This window comes from Leucopleurus acutus (assembly GCF_964270905.1).
Source record: "Leucopleurus acutus genome assembly, chromosome: 17".
NCBI lineage: Eukaryota > Metazoa > Chordata > Mammalia > Artiodactyla > Delphinidae > Leucopleurus > Leucopleurus acutus.
In genome coordinates this window covers 53,292,403-53,313,709 of record NC_139159.1, presented here as the reverse complement: position 1 = coordinate 53,313,709, position 21,307 = coordinate 53,292,403, and positions in this window count along the sequence as shown.

Sequence of the window (21,307 nt, the reverse complement as noted above, 5' to 3'; positions counted from 1 at the left end):
AGGTGTTAATTATTGCTACAATGGCAATTATATTACAACCTAAAATTACCAAATTAACATGTTTTATACCTTTAATTTAAACAATGTTATATGTCAAATAAATTTCAACTGATTTTTTTTTAATTTTAAAAAAGAAAGAAAAAGAGAAAAATTGGATCACAATTTCTTCCCAGGAGTGGATGTAAGTGTTGTGCCCTTAGAGTCTAACACTGATATAAAGAATTGTAAAAGCAGTTTCATGGGCTTCCCTGGTGGCGCAGTGGTTGAGAGTCCGCCTGCTGATACAGGGGGACACGGGTTCGTGCCCCGGTCCGGGAAGATCCCACATGCCGCGGAGCGGCTGGGCCCGTGAGCCATGGCCGCTGAGCGTGAGCACCCAGAGCCTGTGCTCCACAACGGGAGAGGCCACAACAGTGAGAGGCCGGCGTAGCGCAAAAAAAAAAAAAAAAAAAAAAAGTTTCATTTCAATTTATTTGTAATTACCCTAGTTTGTTTCTGTTTTTTTTTCCATCTGGACACCTAAATAGATTGCTCTCTAGCTCTAAAATTTAAAAACAATTCATCAGGATCTGTCTCAGGGTTGTTTCCTTTTCATCAATTTTGCCTGATATTTGGTTGAGCCTACTTTATTTATAACTGCTCTTTCTTAAATCAGTAAAGCTTTATGCTTTTATATATTTGTTCCTTATTACTCTTCATTTTTTTCTGACCAGGAACATTTTTTTCTAATAGAATTTCCTGAATATTGAGTACGCCCTTCACTGCTTCTATTGCAGCTGTAAATCAAACTTCATCATTTTTAGGTTTTGTGCAGGATTTTCTTATTTTTACCTGCATAGAAGTCACTCCTTTTTCATATTTCTTGTCAAATGTATATTACACTACTATGCTAGTCACCTACATATACTTGTGTTCCTCATATATTTTTATGGAATAATTTTCCTGTATTCTATTGAAAACCCAAAGCAGATGGTTTATAAAATTTAAATTTGTGTGTTTTACATAATTTTTAGAAGTCTGATTTTTGAGAAAAATAGTGTCATTCTTTAGATCGTAGAATCTTTTCCTAAGTCCAGTGCTCCCTTTCACCAGATTCCTCATCTTTCAGTGAGGAGAGCTCTATTCAGGTTGAGGGTTTCCCACAAAAACAGCCTGAGAACCCAGATTTGGTGCTCTGGTTGATGTGCACAGACTCTAATCAAATTCCTAATGTCTGACGTTCGTTCTTTTAGAGTTAACATGCTGAATTAACTGTAGCTTGCTGGAGCATATCAGATCATTTGAAAGCCAATGAAGCCCATAAAATACCCCTCTCACCTTTGCCCCAGGAGGTATTCACCAGCACTAGGCACCTAGATAATCTGAGTACAGATTCTAGAGACCAATTGCCTATGTCCAAATCCTGGCTCCACAATTTAGGAGTTTTGTTATCCAGGTACCTTTGGAAAACACCTTCCAAGACTACGGTGGGAGAAGTATTTCATAAGCTTTGATTTTTTTCATCTCTGAACTAGAGATGATGAGTTTTTCCCTCATAGGGTTGTCGTAAGGCTAAAATGAGTTACCATATGTAAAGTGCTTCAAATAATGCCTGGCACACAGTTACTGTTACATAGCATGTGTGCTGTTTCTCAGAAATGTTAGCTTCCAAAGGGATTGTGTAAGATTGGCAAACTCAGCATTTACATGGATCTATGTGGTATCAAGTAGGAGCTGAAACCACCAGAGCAACCAGGAGTATAAAGACGCTGGCCTAGTGAGCAGAAAATCTCTGTACCTACAGACAGCCCACTCTATACTGGCTGCCCAGAACCGATTCCTTTTTGGGTGTGCTCCCCCAACACCAAGTTCTAACAATTTTGTCAATCCCAGGATGTATAGTCATGCCCATTAAAATCCTCGTGTGGAAAATGTGTCCATAATGATGTAAGTATTCTCATCATCTGGCTGGCAAATGCACAACAATGAAGAAGAGAAAGGACAGCTGTGTTTTGGGAATGAGACATCTGGAAAGATCAAGGAGTGCACTGAAGAGGCCGATGACACAGGAGACGGAGAGATGAAGGGCTGTGGTCTTAACAACGGGACAGACTTTCAATGAAATGATTATTACAGAGAACAATACCCGTGATGTTTCAAAATGACACAATAAAGAGAAAACAGGTTGCAAGAGGAAAAATGCTAAGGAGGCAATGATTCCACAAAGGACCTTGAAGGATAGGGTGTGGGCGCTGCCTCACCGCTCACACAAAGGGCACCTTTTGTGCACCAGACACTTGGGAGTTCAAAGCGCCACCAGATATAATCAAGGGTGAGTGTAGAGAAAGGGACTGTGCCCTGTGCATACAAAAAGATTCTGTAAGGGAATAAAAATAAGAGTGGTAACAGATTTGTGATGAGGCAGAAGGACAAAGAAGGAAGAGAGAAAAAGGATTATGCCTAGATTTATTTGGCCACAAACAGCCCACTCCATTGTGCTCATGTTACATGATTTTACATGGTAAAAATAACAAGGGTGATGCCTCCCTTGACCATATGCAAAGCAGCCTTTTGTTTCTTTGCCTGATCTTCTTCCCTCCTTGTTCCTCTATTCTCAACAGTCTTCTCTTTTGTTTCCAACCTAAGCATCACACATTTTAAGAAAACTAAACAAACTACTTGAATAAAATAGAATTTGATCCATGGATACTGAAGAGTTTAAGAAACTATGGTAGATTTTTTGTTTCTCCACTCTAACCAGATCAAGTACAGGACAAATAGTTTTTCTTGTAATTTTGTTTGAAATTGCTTCCATAATTGGAACATTTCTGGTGAAAACTCCTTTCCATCTTAATCATCTGAATAATTGTCTCAATTCACGTCCCTTTTAAAAACTGCAGTGTTTCCTCCTTGATTCAATAAATGGCCTTGCTCTTACGAGTAGGCATGGTTTAGATAGAATCCGTTGCAATTCTCACTGTGTCCACAAGATGGCAGGCGGGGATTTAGACTAAGTTTAAGAGTGCTAGTGAAAGACTTTTCATAGATCTTTTTTTCTGATTCAGATCACCTGTTATTCAATCAATTAACAAATCTTTTTTCTTTTTTCCCCAAATTTACTGAGGTATAATTAAAACATTAAAAGTTTTATATAAGGTGTACCACATGATGATTTGATATATGCACATAGTGAAATGATTACCACCACCAAGCTGATTAACACATTCATCACTTCACATAGTTACATTTCTGTTTGTGGTGAGAACACTCAGATCCACCTCCTTAGAAATTTCAAGTATATAATATTGTTAACTATAGTCTGAGGACCTAATGTGCAGCAGTAACCATGCTGTACATTAGACCCCCAGAATTTATTCATTTTATAACTGAAAGTCTATTCCATTTGACCATCTCCCCATTTTCCCCATCCTCCAGCTGGCAACCACCATTCTACTCTCTGCTTCTATGAGTTCGACTTTTCAATAAATCTTTTTTGAATACATATTATGTGCCAAGGATTATACTAGATTTGGGGAGGTGGGGAGTACCATCCAGTTTTAAAGATTACCTTTATTTACCATATGACTTAGAAAAAAAACACCAGGTATTTTGTTTCCTGGAGAAAAGGCAAGAACTTTTGGACAGTACATTAATATAATTATATGCTGCACAGGAAGCCACAGCTAAAATGTATGCAAGAAAAGTAGCACATAAAGCACTAATCAAGATAGCAGACTGGGTGTGTCTGACAATCTTTAAAAATCCTACCAGGATTACCACAAAAAATCAGAAGATTGACTCCAAAATTCCAACCTTTTTGTTTCTAAAAGTATTTCCTTTGGAATTTAATTTGCTTACAATAATAAAATTGTAAAATATTTTTTTCCAGAGACCAGTTAACTGAGTAGAAATTGAATTATCAATGCTAAGAAACAAACCTTCACTATATTATGAAAGTCAATAAATAGAGCTATATTTTAAAATAAAGGGAATTTGAGAGGTCAAGAGATGCCAGGAAAAATGTTCCCTTTCCAGATCTTGAAATTTAAATCTGATAAATTTTCTTTCTACTATACTGATATTAGGCAATCTTAATTTAAGCAAAATTAGCATCACTGTAAAATGACATATAGTCTAGTTTATTTTAGATATTCACATTTTTATTTTCTTAGTGTTCCCTACAATTTAACATAATTATTAAAAGTAAAATCATAAAAGGTAAATTTAAAAATTAGTATTCAGTATTAGAGAATACTAAAATTACATGGTTACAAAATGCCAGATGGTGTCATGGATTTAATCCTGGAACAGAAAAAAAGGGCATTAGTGGAAAAAACTGCTGATATCTGAATAAAGTCTGTAGTTTAGTTAGTAGCATAGTATCAATGTTAATTTCTTGGTTTTGACAAATGAACCAAGGATATATGACATGGTATTAGCGCATGGGTGATGCTATACAGGAATGCTCCGTATTTGCAACTTTTCTGTGAATCTAAAATCATCCTGCCAAAAACGTTTTAAAAAACTTATTAGCACACTAACAAACGTAAGGTAGATAGCTAGTGGGAAGCAGCCGCATGGCACAGGGAGATCGGCTCCGTGCTTTGTGACCGCCTGGAGGGGTGGGATAGGGAGGGTGGGAGGGAGGGAGACGCAAGAGGGAAGAGATATGGGAACATATGTATATGTATAACTGATTCACTTTGTTATAAAGCAGAAACTAACACACCACTGTAAAGCAATTATACCCCAATAAAGATGTCAAGAAAAAAAAAACTTACTAGTCTAGTTAACAAGCGCTATTGGTCATCCACCATACACCAGTTAATGAGCTAGATGCTGGTGAGTTCATAATCTAGAAGCGATGTTAATATTAAATCATAATCACAAAATATCTTTACCAATGTACTTTACCAGCAAGTACCTTCTTCCTTTTATTTGGAAGAATTAAAAATCGCAGAGAAATTAATATGGGTAAAAGAGGAAGCAGAAATAGTGTTGTAAGAGGTCAAATAGAGAAACAAAAGGGATCATGGCAGAAGCCAGGAATAAGTGGGTGGATGGAGTACACAGCCTGGTGTGGCGGTGGACATCCTCTCCGTCACTGTTTCCTTTAAGACTTGTTCCTGATTAAAATATGCATCGTTTAAGTAGCTGCAAAACAAACATGACTTAAATAGTGCAATTCCCATGGATAATTTCATGTGCTGTCTTGTTTTATGTCCTACCATTTTGGCTTGTGTGAGGCCTGTTTTACCCCATCCTCCTGATAGCATGTCTTATAGATAGTGGGGGGTAGGGAGAGGAAATAGAAGAAAACAAGCAAACAAACAAAAAAAATAAGTTGTGGAAGAGATGGAGAAAATAGAAGAAAAATATAAGGTAGGAAAACAAAAAAAAAGGAAAGTCATCTGGCTTCCCCCAGAAACTCACTTCCCAAATATTCAAGTTAAAATGCTGGTATAAACTGAGTCAACCCTCTTCATGCTTCAGCTGTCACCATTAACTATCAACAGATCGCCCAGGGGATTAACTTTACACAGAAAGGATTTAATAGCTTTCTGAGAAGGTGGGCTCGCAAATTCCAAGAAAGTTACGTTTTCATCCTTCTTTTACCAGTCAAGGATAATTTGGCCTCCTCTTAACTCTTTTCAAAAACGGAATAGTTTTTTCTTAATATACCACAATCGATCAACAGTGATGTGTACGGTATTTAGTACCAGAGGACATGGGATATGATACAGATGAAGTTTATGATCTTAACATTTAAGTTGACTAGCCATCTAGAATTTCACAATAAATAACTATTTTATGGAAATCATTTCTCATGTCAAAAACTCAGGGTTCATGAAGTGGAAAACATGCACAGAAAGGTAACGACAATGATCAGAGGAGAGAGAAGGCTAAAAGTTCTGGAACACGTAGGTCTATAAGGGTGAGGCTGGACTGTAACAGAAAAATGAATAATACAGTCACTAACAAGGATTAGCAGACTCATTCACCTAATTCTATAATGTTAACATACCCTTCAAATCTGAGTGAGGTGGAGTTAGGAAACATGGAAGTATTGCTTCTTTCAGCTGGGTAACTTAGGAGGTGACAGCAATTAGAAATTTGTAGAGATTAATTCAAAACTGGTTTGAGAAAAAGAATTTTGGCTAAAATATCCAAAGTGATCACCTCTGTGTGTGTCCAGCATTCCTTTTCTAGGAATTGATCTCTCCACAGCCTGGGTAGTTGCTGCAGGAGCTGTCAGGTTACAACAGGTCACCTGCCCGCTAGCAAATGAGTTTTCTTCCTTGGAAATTTGCACCTGAATCAAGAGAACTGAGACAGTCTTTCCTTGTGTCTACACTGTAACACATAGAGCATGGGAGTTGTTGCTGGATGACTGTGTTCCATCATGTAAGTAAGAGCAAACAATAAACCTATACAGAGTGAGGAACAGAGAGAGAAAAGTCAGAGTCTTGACAGGGGTTCAGATCCCTGAATCCTGCCTCTCCTGAAACCTAGAAGCATTCCTGTCTTTGGGTTCCATGCTACACTGAGTGTCCTTATAAAGAAATTTCTGGCCGAAATTCATTTTAGTTGGTTTCTGGTCTTTTCAACCAAAATAATTCCACCTAACACAAACGCTCTAAACGATTCTCTTTTTCTCTCTCTCTGATCTTTCCCTTTCTCTTATATCTTCAATTTCTGCGTGTAACCAATATGTATAGCAGAGAGAACAATTAAAAACAGTCATCTCCTTGCTAATCAGTAACTGGAGAGCTTAAACTACAGCTACAGCTAGGTGGATTTCAAGCAGGAGAGGGGGGATAGTATCATCTGATGATGTAAACAACAGCTAACAAAAATAATGATTTTTAGTGAAGAGTCCAAGTCTGAAGTAGCACTCAGCCTAAAGGGTTTTCTCTTCTTGCCAAATACAACAGAGGCGCCTACAACCTCTTCCAATGCTACACTGCTATCCGGAGAGGTGTCATCATGCAGTGCAGGCATTTGAAAAGAGCCAAGTCTGAGGATTCAATATTTGTACACACCTTATCGTGATACATAGGAAAGAAAATATGCGTCATAGAGAGAGAGTTGTTAAAAGCCATAAACTTAAATATCGCCGTTAGTATGTCACCTCAGGCTCTAGAAATAAGAAAAAAAAAAAAGAGTGGCATGATTGGTCTAGGACAAGGAACAGTCCATGAATCAGCTGATGATCCAGAAGTGGTCTTATTGGTACCTAATCTATTCAACAGCATCACTGAACACCTAGCAAGTTTGAATCAGGATCAGCATTTTCAGATCTCTGTCACAGGATTTCACCAGTTTCCTGCGTCATTAAGAACAGCGTTACCTTGTACTGACACCTCTCATTTCTAGGGGAAGCAGAGATCCCAGCAAATGTGGCTGCTTGGACTCGATGATCTGAATTTTTCCTTCCAGCTCAACATGCGTCTGTGCTTTTTATATTCCTAAATGTGAAAGTACTTGGTGGGAGACTCCATTAAAAAGCTATTAGCAATGACAGTGGAGGAAGAAGAAAAGTGGTGACAAGGTAGAGGAAATCAGTGAGTATAAAAAGCCATTTATCTCATCAAACAACGGATTTTTCTTGTTAAAATATTTGATGTATTTAGAACATGTCAGACTCTAAAATATCTCTATGGAGTGGGTATCACAATTTATAAAGCTAGACATCACACCAAACTGACTCAGTTTATTCTCATTGTACATTCACGTGTATTAAGAAATGAATCAAAAACATTGCGTTGGCCAAAAAGTTCGTTCAGGTTTTTCCGTAACAGTTTATGGAAAACCCAAATGAACTTTTTGCCCAACCCGATATTTCCACATGTGTGAATGTATGAATGGTTTTTATTTTCATACTTTTTCTACTTTGATATAGCAATACAGACCTGTAGCCTTCACTTACAGTAAAATCTCAATCCTAATTTAGAGTGGATTAGAGTTATTTGGGAATAATAAAATCAACTTTTCTTGAGAAGTTACTATGCACCACGCATTTTTCTAAGTGCTTTATGTATATATAATTCTCATGCTATCCCTATGTGCCAAGTACTACGCTTATCAAGACTCTTTTACAGATGAGCAAAGTGAGGAACAGAGAGATCTAACTTGCCCAAGGACCCACATCTAGGAAGTCCCAGGATTGGTATTTGAACCCAGACGTTCTGAATTCAGAGCTGCACTCATAAATAAGCTGTTGCCCAGATTCTGGGAGGCCAGCATGGATAGGATTTTATGCTTAGGGGCTTGGTACTGGCTCCGTAAGACCATCAGAGACAACAAAGCTGGAAACAACCTTCAGTGCCCCAACTCAGGTGGGAAATGCTGTACAAAATTGAAATGGGCTGTTCGGAGAAAAGGCAATGGATTTTTTGCTTACTTGGCAGACAAACAGCATTGGATAAAGGACCAAGTACAAGTTTAAAGCCAATGCCACTCTACTTATTTTATGTTGTAGCAGGAAATGACAGGTACCAAAAAGGAAACATCTGATTGCTCTCGACATTGCCCATGTGAAATTCAAAACTATCATTAGGGTACCAAGACCCACCAGGGTCAGCCCGCTTAGATCATTTAGAGATGGCCCCAGGCACTCACTCACGTGACGGTTAGTAGAGCAATACAAATGTCCTAATGGGACTTGACGTCTGTTTAATACTGCCTGCTGAATTTTAAGTATTTAATCATTTGGGGGTAAATTTCTTATTTTCTTATCATTATCCTTTAGTATTCAAAATTCTATGGAAGTTACTGGTGGAGAGTTAAGGTAGATTTTAGATGCAAGCCCAGCGTATAAAAAGTTATAAAAGCGTGGCAGCTTCACTGAAGGGGCTTGGAGTTCTGGAGCATGCCCCCCTCCACTAGTACATCTCCCTCCTGCCCCTGAGGGAGTGCATAAAGGTCTTTACGAAACCCCTAGGCCTCCAGACTAGAGTTTGTAAACCACTGGCTGTTACCAAGTGGAAAACAAATGGGCAGTATTCCTGAGCTCTGGAGGTGATATGATATGTTCTGAGGATCAAGAATGAAGTCAGGTTTTGATGACTCTGCCAGAGTCAGCCAGTAAAGTCCATTTCCCTGAAGGTCTTCATGGGAACGGTAGGGATGGGAGAAGGGAACACCCTTGTCTTTTCCTAAAAGTCAGAAATGCCCAAGCACATGTGATGGGCCAAACATAAGCCCCTTTAATTTAGGGTTTGAGGAGCATCATCACGTCATTCTAAGGAAAGAAAGAGTCAAGCAGATAAGATTCTATGAAGGTTATTAGCACATATAGGGAAGGGAGAGGGTGGAAGGATGGATGCCCAGGGGCAGAATGACAGTTTGACAAAAATGGTTCCAAATAACTCTAAGGACAAAGAGTGGTACCTGAATTAAATTTGAAGATGACTGCCTAAAGGTGAGAAGGCTGAGGAATGCTGCTAGATGCTGGAAGGATCATCACCAATACAGATTTTAAACACTCAGGGAGCATATTGAAGGGAATGAAGCAAATTTTATGATGAATTAGGAATGGAAACCATTAAGAACATCTTAAAGTTCAAAAGATTTTTAGCAAGTGACGGCAGGATAAGCATTGTACGGATGGAAAACCTGGATACAGGTGGTGTTGACGTTGGCGTTCATCCCACTTGAGGAGCCTCACAATACTGGTGTTAAACTTCATCTCGTTATGGACTTTTGCTCTGGCTAAGATACTTTTTAGGTCATATTTATTTTACCCTAAAATTTCACCATTTCTTCTAGCCATTTATGAAATCTACTCGGTGGGTCTCAGCCAGCATTGTTTAATGAAACAGGATAAAAAAATCAAATGCATTTTATACAGTAAGGGTTAGAATTATTTTGTGTGATTTTTGTTTTCATTAAATATATGTGTTTGTTTATGTATATGCATTTATTATGTGTGTATGAGTGTATGTGTTCTAAATCACAACATAAAGTATTTTTTTTTTCCTTACTCTTGGGTCATATTCAAGAAAAACTTTAAAGGTCACTAAATTAGATAACCTGGTAGTGGTGATACTGTTGAAAAAAAGGCACTCTCTTACACTTCAACAGAGAAAGTGAAAAGGTACAACTGTTATAGAGGGCAATTTGTAATAAGTTCCAAGAGCATCAGAATCATTCAGATCTTTTGATCTTGTAATTCTGCCACTCAGAATTTAGCCTAAAGAAGTATTTGATCAAATACTTAGATACATATAATTTCCCACAGCATCATGAATAATAATGAAAACCTAGAAACAATCAAGGGATCAAAGGATAGAGTGATGCTTTATACAAATTTTGTGGCAGGTATACATCACACACCAAAGGTTGCTAGTTGTTATTTATCAATACAGAAAGATATTCGTGATAAGATTACATTACAGTTCAAATGGCGTCACCTAATTTTTAAGTTTTTTTCTTAAATGTGTGTCCATTGAGGGTGTGGAGAAAGGGGAACCCTCTTGCACTGTTGGTGGGAATGTAAATTGATACAGCCACTGTGGAGAACAGTATGGAGGTTCCTTAAAAAACTACAAATAGAACTACCATATGATCCAGCAATCCCACTACTGGGCATATACCCTGAGAAAACCATAATTCAAAAAGAGTCATGTACCAAAATGTTCATTGCTACTCTATTTACAATAGCCCGGAGATGGAAACAACCTAAGTGTCCATCATCGGATGAACGGATAAAGAAGATGTGGCACATATATACAATGGAATATTACTCAGCCATAAAAAGAAACGAAACTGAGCTATTTGTAATGAGGTGGATAGACCTAGAGTCTGTCATACAGAGTGAAGTAAGTCAGAAAGAGAAAGACAAATACCGTATGCTAACACATATATATGGAATTTAAGGAAAAAAATGTCATCAAGAACCTAGGGGTAAGACAGGAATAAAGACACAGACCTACTAGAGAATGGACTTGAGGATATGGGGTGGGGGAAGGGTAAGCTGTGACAAAGTGAGAGAGAGGCATGGACATATATACACTACCAAACGTAAGGTAGATAGCTAGTGGGAAGCAGCCGCATAGCACAGGGAGATCAGCTCCGTGCTTTGTGACCGCCTGGAGGGGTGGGATAGGGAGGGTGGGAGGGAGGGAGACGCAAGAGGGAAGAGATATGGGAACATATGTATATATATGACTGATTCATTTTGTTGTAAAGCAGAAACTAACACACCATTGTAAAGCAATTATACTCCAATAAAGATGTTAAAAAAATTAAAAAAAAAAAAGTGTGTCCATAAAACAAGCCCGTCATTGGTGGCCCAGGGCAGAAAGGAGTCCTGCCCCATTGGAATCTGTCCCCACAGCAGCACAGCCGCTGTTGTCAGAGGTACCTCAGTGGCTCCTTGTCTCCTTTCCACAACCAAAGCCATTCCTGCTCCTCTGAAATAGAAGGGGCTCCCCCACTTGGAGAAGGAGGAATGGGTGCCCCCCACCAGGCAGGCCAGCTTTGAGCAAAACCTGGGGCGAGGCATCGTAACTTTCTCACACCGTCTCTTTCCCATCCCCAGGCAGGAGACCCTGGGTGTGGCCGCCCGGGCTGGGAAGAGCACACATTGGATTACAGGGTTGAAACAGAAATCAGAACGTGTTCTTCTAGAAATAACGTAAGGGAGCACCCATACCAGGCAGAGGTATACTAGTTGAGTTGGTAGACTTTCCACAAGGAATCATAAGCAGAAAAAAGCAAGATGCAGAAAGTGAGTGTAATGTGATCTCAGTTCTGTAAACAATTACTACGAACGTATGTATGTACATATACATATGTCAACATATGATTATATAAGCACAGAGAAAATAAATTTAATTATATGGACTTTACCTGATGAAGAGGCTAATAAAAGGAGATGGGATGGGGGAAGGGACAAAAAGGAAAAAATCAAGTAAAATTACGCTGAAAATTGAAAAAAAAATGTGTCCATAGAAAAATTTCTGAAAAGGCATTTATACAAAAATTGTAAAATCAGTAACTCTGTGGGAAGTGGGGAGGCATTATGAATGTTTCATTTTTTTCCTTTTCTATTATTTCACTTTTTTCTAAAATGAATATAGATTTTTATTTTAGAAACATTGACGCTTATTTCAATCCTGTCCAATTGGGAATACTATGACTTCCAGAGCCTGTATCCAAAGATGAACCTCTGGTATTCAGCCCACACAATTCCTCATGAGTATCTTGAGTCCTATAGGGGACAGCCTAAAGTGTGAAGCAAGAAATGGGAATAGCATATAAAGCAGACAAGAAGAAATTAACCCAGCTGGAATAGAAGATGCCTTTTAAGAATATATTTTAAGATTAAATTGATAAAGGGAAGTCAATAGGATATCAGGCCTTACATGTAGGATATGCAATATGGACTTGATCTTTGTAAAGTATCGAGTCATTTCATAGGAGGGCACTGTCACGTTTTCCTATCAGTACATCATAGCATCCACTTGGTCTAACTTTAACACTCCGTGGAAACTACCTCTGAAGGGCAGGAAGTCCACACTGCAACGGGATGGTGTTAGTATATGGAATGGAAGTGAAAGTGATGCAGGAAAGTTCTTCATTGAACTCTTTTCTCAAAACACAGCAGACATTCTTTTCTAGCTACTGTAGCAAGTACTTCAGTTTTTATAACAAGCTAAGGAAAATCGCTGTACAGCTATAAATGTCAGCTTGAGTTCTAAGATTAATATTCTACTTGGAGCTCCATTTCTTACAGGACAAGATCTCTACAGTTTCATTCTTAGCAATGTTCCAAGCATCATGTTTGGAAAGCACCATGCCTTAATGAAATAAGACCTAAATAGGCTCAAAGGGAAATAAAAGTCTCTACTTAATACTGTAAAAGATAAGAGTACAAATGTAAGCCTTCGTCTAGAACTTGGCAAACTTTTTCTACAAAGAGTCAGATAACAAATATTTCAGGCTTTGCCAGCCCAATGTTCTGTTGCAACAGTAACGGTAGACAATATATAAACAAAATGGGAGTAGTTATATTGCAGTAAAATTTTCTTTTCAAACATCGATAACATGCCCAATTTTTCCCACAGGCTATAGTTTGCTAATCGCTAACTTAGACAATATAAAATAAACTTCACCAAAACACAAATTAATCTACATTCAGAAATTTACCCAAAAGTAATAATTAAATGAGCAGAGATTATTTGATCATTTAAATAGTCTACTATTCAAATATTTATTGGTCAGTTAAATATTCTACTAGATTTTATGTAAAAATTATTCATTTATACTAGACTTAGTGCGTTCTCCTAGAGCGTTTTTGTATTTTACAAATCCAACAATATAGAGGCAAGATCAGATCTCCTCTTTAGATTTTAAATTTATTAAATATGGAAGTTATTGTAACTCTATTGGAATCTACGTACTTTTTAAGTACATACTTGAATATGAAAATATTTAGGCTTCTTCTCTGTAACTAGCCCTATAGCCCCATTTCTGCTGATGATAGAAAACGGGTCAACTCTGGATCAGTTCTGGGTCCAGCCCGAGTACTTAGTGCAGGCCTACAGCACAGTCTTGTTATAGTTCCAAATTCCCTCACATGCTTTTGGCTTTTCTACTTCATCCAGTTCCTAAGTTGCGTCTACAGTCCTAATATGAGGGAGGCTCCAGTAACAGCTGATGAATCTCTGTCCCACTTCTCCCTGGAGCCTGAGTGATTGTGGGTTCCTCCCATGAACGATGAGGACCCTAGCATCCTGTGTAACTGACTCTACGTATTTCCTCCTCCCTGACTTTTGGGATCTATTCAGATTTTGATCAAGTGTCCCTGATAACGTGGGGGTAAACTATCAACACAGTATTTGCCCTCACACTTCATCCTGCTTCTAGCCATGGCCACCAGGTGGCAGGCCTGGGAACACTTCCAATTCTTCACTCGCTCAGGGCCCCAGGGAACTCAAGGACCCTTCCAATTCTCTGGAGCCCTGAGAAACTCAGATGGGAGATGAGGGACAGGGCAGTCACTGTCCCTCTGATGCTCAGATACTATATGTTTCCACTTCAGCTCCCCAACTCAGCCACCGTGAGCTTGGTGCTGTGGGGAGAAGAGGCACACTGCTAAGATCTCAAACAGGGAAGAGGCTCCAGTGCACTTGCTCTCAGATCCTCAAATCCCATGGCAGTAGGGTTGGGGTGGGGGGTTTGAGGAGGTGAGGCAGGGCATCACACCCGCACGAAGTGCTACCTAACACATTCGATTTCCATATGTAGTTCTTTATATCTGGTAGGGAGGACCCTGAGTTTTACACATAAACCTAAGATTTTTGAGGCCCTTTATTTTTCTTTTTTTGTTTGTTGTTTTGTTTTTGCATGTATTGGATCTTCGTTGCTGCGTGCGCACGGGCTTTCTGTAGTTGTGGCGAGCGGGGGCTACTCTTCGTTGCAGTGCGCGGGCTTCTCACTGTAGTGGCTTCTCTTGTGGAGCACAGGCTCTAGGCGTGTGGGCTCAGTAGTTGTGGCTCACAGGCTCTAGAACGCAGGCTCAGTAGTTGCGGTGTGCAGGCTTAGTTGCTCCGCAGCCTGTGGGATCTACCCGGGCCAGAGCTTGAACCCATGTCCCCTGCATTGGCAGGTGGATTCTTAACCACTGCGCCACCAGGGAAGTCCAGAGGTCCTTTATTTTTAAATTGGTCTCTCTTTGTCAACTCCCCCTTGGTGTCTGGGGTGGGTGATGAGGGGATTCAGAAACAAAACATGACCTCAGGCATGGAGGCCAAGATCTCCTTTATTGTAAGGAGATTCCAGTCTCTAGTTATAAGCAGCCCAGAGCCCATGATTGAAAGCTAGTGGGAATATAACACTTGGCTGGAAAAAGGAAGTAGGAGATAAACATTGAAAATGCTCTCTTTGGGACTGTTATGTTTTAAAGCATTTTTCAGGAGGAGGCAGGAATGTTATTCAGACACATGGACTAGTGATTTGAGGATAAGGTGACTGGGAAGAGTAGGAATAACAGGAAACTGGTTCTGAAAGGCCACCTAAAGCAGTACTGAATAGTGCAGTTACTATGCTGTTTGTCATACCTTAAGGTGACTCAGCAGTCAGCAAAGTGCAGTTCAGAATCCTCAGTTCCCTTTATTTGTTGTCATGGATGGACTTCCCAACCCACTCCACTTGTACAATGGATCATTATAATCCCAGCTCTTCGAAGATTTTTCTCCTGAATAATTGCCCTCTCTCTCCTGCATCATTCGTTTCCAGTCTTCTTGAGGTCATTCTTAGCAGCACACTTACATGCTGTATTGTCTGATGTCTTTAAAAAGATAACAACTCCCTCCAGCTATCAACCCTTTGCTCTGCTCCCATTTATAGCAACATTTCTCAAGATCTGTCTGTACTCACTGTCTATTCCTCACTTCCCATTCGTAGGAAGGAATTGGCTATATTTTAATCCCTTCTAAATAAGCATTCATTCTAGATCACCCCATAGAAACCTCACCCACGTAAGAATCTGCTGGTTATTTCTCAAACCTCATCTTCTAAACCCTCTTGGCAGCAACCGGCACAGCTGATGATTCTCTTCTTCTCCAAATGCTTCCTTCAGTTGGCCTCCAGAATATTATATTCTTTAAATATGCCTCTTATCTCACTGGCCCATCTTTCTCAGCTACCTTTGCTGCATCCACCTCCTCAGCTCTCTTCTCTACCCTTACGTTCCCTAATCAGTGTACTCAATTCTTGCTTTAAATTATCTTAATATCATTTTTAAGCTGATGATTCCTGAATCTTTATCTCTATTCCTGACATCTCCTCCGAAATCCAGGAAGCCTACTCTGCATGTCTACTCAGATATGTAATAAGCACTTCAAATGTAATTGTTCTGAATAGAACTTAAAATCCTCCCTTAGTCTTAAGACAAAAAAAAGCAAAGAAATATTGAACTGTAGCTCACAGCTTATTTTTCACAGTGATATGCATTAGCAATTCTGAAACTATTTTGTATATAGTGCAGGACTGAGCAAATGGGTCAACATATTGAGAATAATAGGAACCAGGTTTCTCACTGGCTGGTTGTTTGGAGAAGAAATTACAAATACAGAAATGGAGAAATTAAAAGTATTAGTATAAACTTGGGGTGTTTGACATAGATCAATAGATGACAGACAGATAGAGTAAGTGAATATAGAAACACACACGCACATACACACAGCTCTTCCTGCTGAGAAGACATAGAAGCACTGACATCCCAGGAACGATAGATCTTGATTTCAAAATGCCGTTCCTCACAAAAAGGAATCAGGATTTCTTGGAAACCAAGGAGCAAGGAAAGCAGAAGGTAAGCCTGGAGCATCTTCCTGTGCCAGAAAGTAAGGAATTGTTCAAAGAATAACGGAGATATGTCAAAAGGACATAACTAGCATGAAGAAACTCTCACTGGCTAAACTTGGGAAGTTTGAACATCAAAATAATTAGTAATGGTAATATATAAAAATAATCCTTTGAATAAAACAAATATCCATGAGATAAAACTAATATAAATACATTGATAAATGCAGGGGAAAGTCAGGCTTTACCTTAAAGTGTAATGACAACTAATAAATGTGAAAACAATGATAGAGTTTGGGGGGGATGGAAATCACCATTTTGCAACCATCTTTGTGAGACTTGATTTAGCAGAGAATCATCAGTGGCTGATAAAACTAGTGGTTGAGTGTTTGAGGAGGAACAGGGTATTTACAGGATATTACAGGATATCTCCAAGTAACTGTCTGTAGATTAATGGCAAAGTGAAATACAGTAACTGTACAGTGGAGAGAGGTGGTGGACATTACCCTAACAAAGTAATCAAAGCTAATGTCACCAATAATAGGACAATGTTCCATTATATGTTTCTTGATATGATGCAGTGAGGACATAACATTTGTAGCATTCCTGCTGAAAAGGCTTGCTGATCAAATCATAAGGAAACCTGAGATAAACCCAAATTAAAGGACATACTAGAAATTATTTTGCCTCTCCTCTTAAAAAATATCAAGGTCGGGCTTCCCTGGTGGCGCAGTGGTTGAGAGTCCGCCTGCCGATGCAGGGGACACGGGTTCGTGCCCCGGTCCGGGAAGATCCCACATGCTGCGGAGCGGCTGGGCGCGTGAGCCATGGCCGCTGAGCCTGCGCGTCTGGAGCCTGTGCTCCTCAACAGGAGAGGCCAAGACAATGAGAGGCCCGAAAAGAAAAAAAAAATCAAGGTCTAGAAAGACAAAAATGAGGAACTGTTTCAGGTTAAAGGATACTGAAGATATAGGGAAACTGAAAGTAATGCATAATACTGGGCTGGAAAGAAAAAGAAAGACAATATTGGAAAATTGACTTTGAATATAGAATATAAATTAGATGAGAAATAACATTCAACAGTAAATATACTGATTTGGATAATTTTACTGTACTTATGTAAGTGAATTTCTTGTTCTAGGAAATGCACTCTGAAATATTTAGGGATAAAGGGTGATTTGCAACTTTTTAAATGATTCATAAAGAGAAATGGAATGTTAAAGAGAGCTAGAATGTAAGTAAGTGGCGAGTCTGAGTCTGAAGCAGAGTGCATGCTATTTTCACAACTTTTCTAAAAGATTGAAATTGCATTAAAATTAAAAGTAATGTTTATATCTATGTTGTTTTAGAAGAATCAGGGACTTCCCTGGTGGCGCAGTGGTTGAGAATCTGCCTGCCAATGCAGGGGACACAGGTTCGAGCCCTGGTCTGGGAGGATCCCACATGCCACGGAGCAACTGGGCCCGTGAGCCACAACTGCTGAGCCTGCGCGTCTGGAGCCTGTGCTCCGCAACCAGAGAGGCCGCGATGAAGAGTGGCCCCCGCTCGCCGCAACTAGAGAAAGCCCTCGCACAGAACTGAAGACCCAACACAGCCAAAGATAAATAATAAATTAATTAATTAGAAGAATCAGGAGTGGCAGAAAGGTCATAAATAATGTCAGAAGCTAATATCAAGTTCAACAAGAAACAACAACAAGAAACGTAAGTGAGCATATGCTGAGAAGAAGGAGTTCAGAATTTTACCACATAAAGGAAGCTGTTTCCAAGGGTTATGATGTCTAAATCACGGCCTCACTAATAATGGCTGTGAAAAGGGAAGATCAAGATCCTGGCATTGTGACAGTTAAGGCATGAAGAGGCCAGTCATCAAGACAGTGTTTGGAGTCTACAAAGATGACAAGAGTGATTCAGAGAAGCCTTTGTCTACAACTAAGTGTTGAAGTCATCAAATAAGATGGAATAAGTAGATAACAGCAACGAAGGTGGGGAGAAGGTGGCATTAAGTGAATAACATTGGGAGTCCAAAGAAAGGCATTAACAAGGGTTTGTGGGGAGCAGTGAGGGAGAAGCAGATAAATGGAAACTTAACGTGTAATGACCTTTCCAGGATCAATGAGGGAAGGTAGGAAAAAAGCCCTCTGTTTGAGAGGGTGGCCAGAAAAGCAGTATCATCAGGGGAAACCATGTTTCACTTAAATAAAAGGAATTGAGAGGAAATAAAATAAAAGGAATTGAGAGGAAATAAAAGGAAATGTCGAAACTGCGGGGTTGTCTCTTCAACAAATGGTGCTGAGAAAACTGATTACCCACATTCAAAAGAATAAGTTGGATCCTTACCTTACAAACTATACAAATACAAAATCAACTCAAATGGACCAAAGACCCAAATAAGAATTAAAAACTATTAGAAGAAAATATAGTGGAAAATCTTCATGATGTTGGATTTGTTAATGATTTCTAAAATACAACACCCAAAGCATAAGCAATGAAAGAAAAAATACATAAATTGGTTTTCAACAAAATTGAGAACTTATACATCAAAGGACACATTAAGATCGTAAAAAGTCAAGGCACAGAATGGGGGAAAATACTTGCAAACCATGTATCTGATAAGGTCTAGTATTTAGCATATAGAAAGAACCCTTACAACAAAAAAGACAATTTTAAATGGTCAAAGGACTTGACTAGACATTCCTCCAAAGAAGATATACAAACAGCCAACAAGCACAGATGCCAAGGGTGGGGCAGCAGGGTGGGGGAACATGGAAGTGACCACTTAATGGGTACAGGTTTCTTTTCGCAGCGGTAAAACGTTCTAGAACTAGATAGTAACGACAGTTGCACAATATTATGAATGTACTTAATGCACTGAATTTTCACTTTAAATTGGTTAAGAGTAAGTTTTATGTTGTATATATTTTACCACAATAAAAAAATGCAGGTTATTGTAGAGAACCTGGTAGAAGTAGCTAGACAGGTGTGAGATTCTATCGAGTGTCTGCAGGATGGGGAACAAGCAGGTGGGAAGAGTTGCATGAAGACACCAAAAAGAAACTTTGGAACCAAATTTTGAAAATCTTTGAACATCATATAAAAGAGTTTGGACGTTACTCTAGAATCAATAAAGAACCACTGAAGAGTTTTAAGCAACCTGGTAAATTGATCTGAAGAAGTTCTAAAGTTACTGTAACACTCTTTGAAATGGAGGCCTGATATGACATCTAAACATCTATCAGAAATTCTCTTTTATTGACAGTTTCATTAAATAGACTTGATTAAAATGTCTTCCTCTCTGTCCCCAGAAGCCAGGGTGCTAAAGTCCTTTCCTAGTATATAATTTTTCCAATCTCCTTCTTAAACTGTAAGCCAAAAGTAGCCAGACTGGTGGCCATCCCTAACAAGGTTTCAATAGGCCTCTTAGGATGCTTTTTACAAAAGGATACGAATGCCTCCCTCGACAATGAGTGGATTGAAGGCCTAGGCTATTTTAACAAAAATATTTCCCCTGCTCCCAGGCAGCCCTGAAGCTTCCTCCCAGCTGTGGGATGATCTGTGCCTAAGCACAAAAGCCAGGGCTGCTAACATTTCATGGCAGGAAGTCAACTCCGCAGCCTGCAAGTCTGGCATGTAAGGCATATAGATCTATCTTTAATCAAAACCACAGACAGTTGGCACTTGGGGCACTCCAAGAATGCAGACAAGAATTCTCTGTGATCCAGCCCTGGCCCAAAGCTCCCATGAACACCTGACATTGAGAGGCTTGGTAAAATCCATTCTTAACTCTTCACGCTTCGAGATGAGTTAAATACCATCCTATCTGAGACGGATGAGATCCTAAACCTCACACAGCGGCCTCGTGATCATAGTTCTCCAATTCTGTGCCTTTCCTGGATTTTAAGGGGTTATAGCTTCAGATTCAAATGTTCAACTAAAAGATATTTTTTTTATTTTTAAAATCAACCACACATTCACCAGGGTTCATTCAAGACCCTTCATGAATTGCCCATAGTCACTCTAACCTTCTAGACTCATCTCCCACTGTTTCCCCACAGAACCCTAACTTTTGCCCACTTATCTCATTAGTTGTGTGTCTTCTGATGTGTCAGTTGCTGAGGATTCTAAGATGGGTAAGGCACGGTTTCTGCCTTCATGGTATTATATCAGCTCAACAGAAAGACAGACACTGGGCTGTCATAGGAACAAGGCATTTGCCAAGAATGTCTCTCCAGCACTGTTTTAGGACCTGTCGAATTTTTTTGCCAAAGATCTTAGGAGCTTTATGAAATTAGTGACACCTCCCCATTCTAGGCAGGACTTGACCTTGCACTGTTTTAATCACAATGAGATGGAAGCTTAGGACAATTAGACCAGCCAAGAAAGCTTTACTGTCCCTTTTTGTTGGACAAAATGTGGTGCCAAGCAGCACCCAGGAAACACCAGCTCTCCCCCTGAGCAGGGTATGTGTCTCCCCACCTGAGTGATCCAGGATTCCTAGGGGTATGTGTACAAATCCACAGCCAAACCCCATGGCCTTTACCAAGCGATGGCTGCAAAAGGTGAGGGGGTGTTACATCCTTCTGGTACAACGTGGGCCTCAAACTGTGCTATCGAATCACAACTCTTAATTCTTTTGAGTCATAAAGGGGCAAATCTCTTTCTAACCTGTTATAGCATCATTAAACAACATGCAGAATTGTGGACAACTTTATCTCAGAAATGTTTACGAGATAAACACGCTTTCTCCCCTTGTGTGATATGTAGAATGTATTTTATAGTGACTTAAGAATAATAAACAATGAGCACAGTTTGTTAATCCTATTTGTTTCCCGTGAAAAGAGAAAAAAATAATTATACGCTAAGTGTCAGGGATTTTGAGGCCATTGGTGGATGGTTACTTGACTGGGCTAAGGGATGCCCAGAGAGCTGGTGAAACGTCTCTCTCCCTCTCTCTCCCGCCCCCTCTCTTGGAGATGGGACATCCCTTTTCTCCTGTCTTCAGACATCAGAGTTTCTGG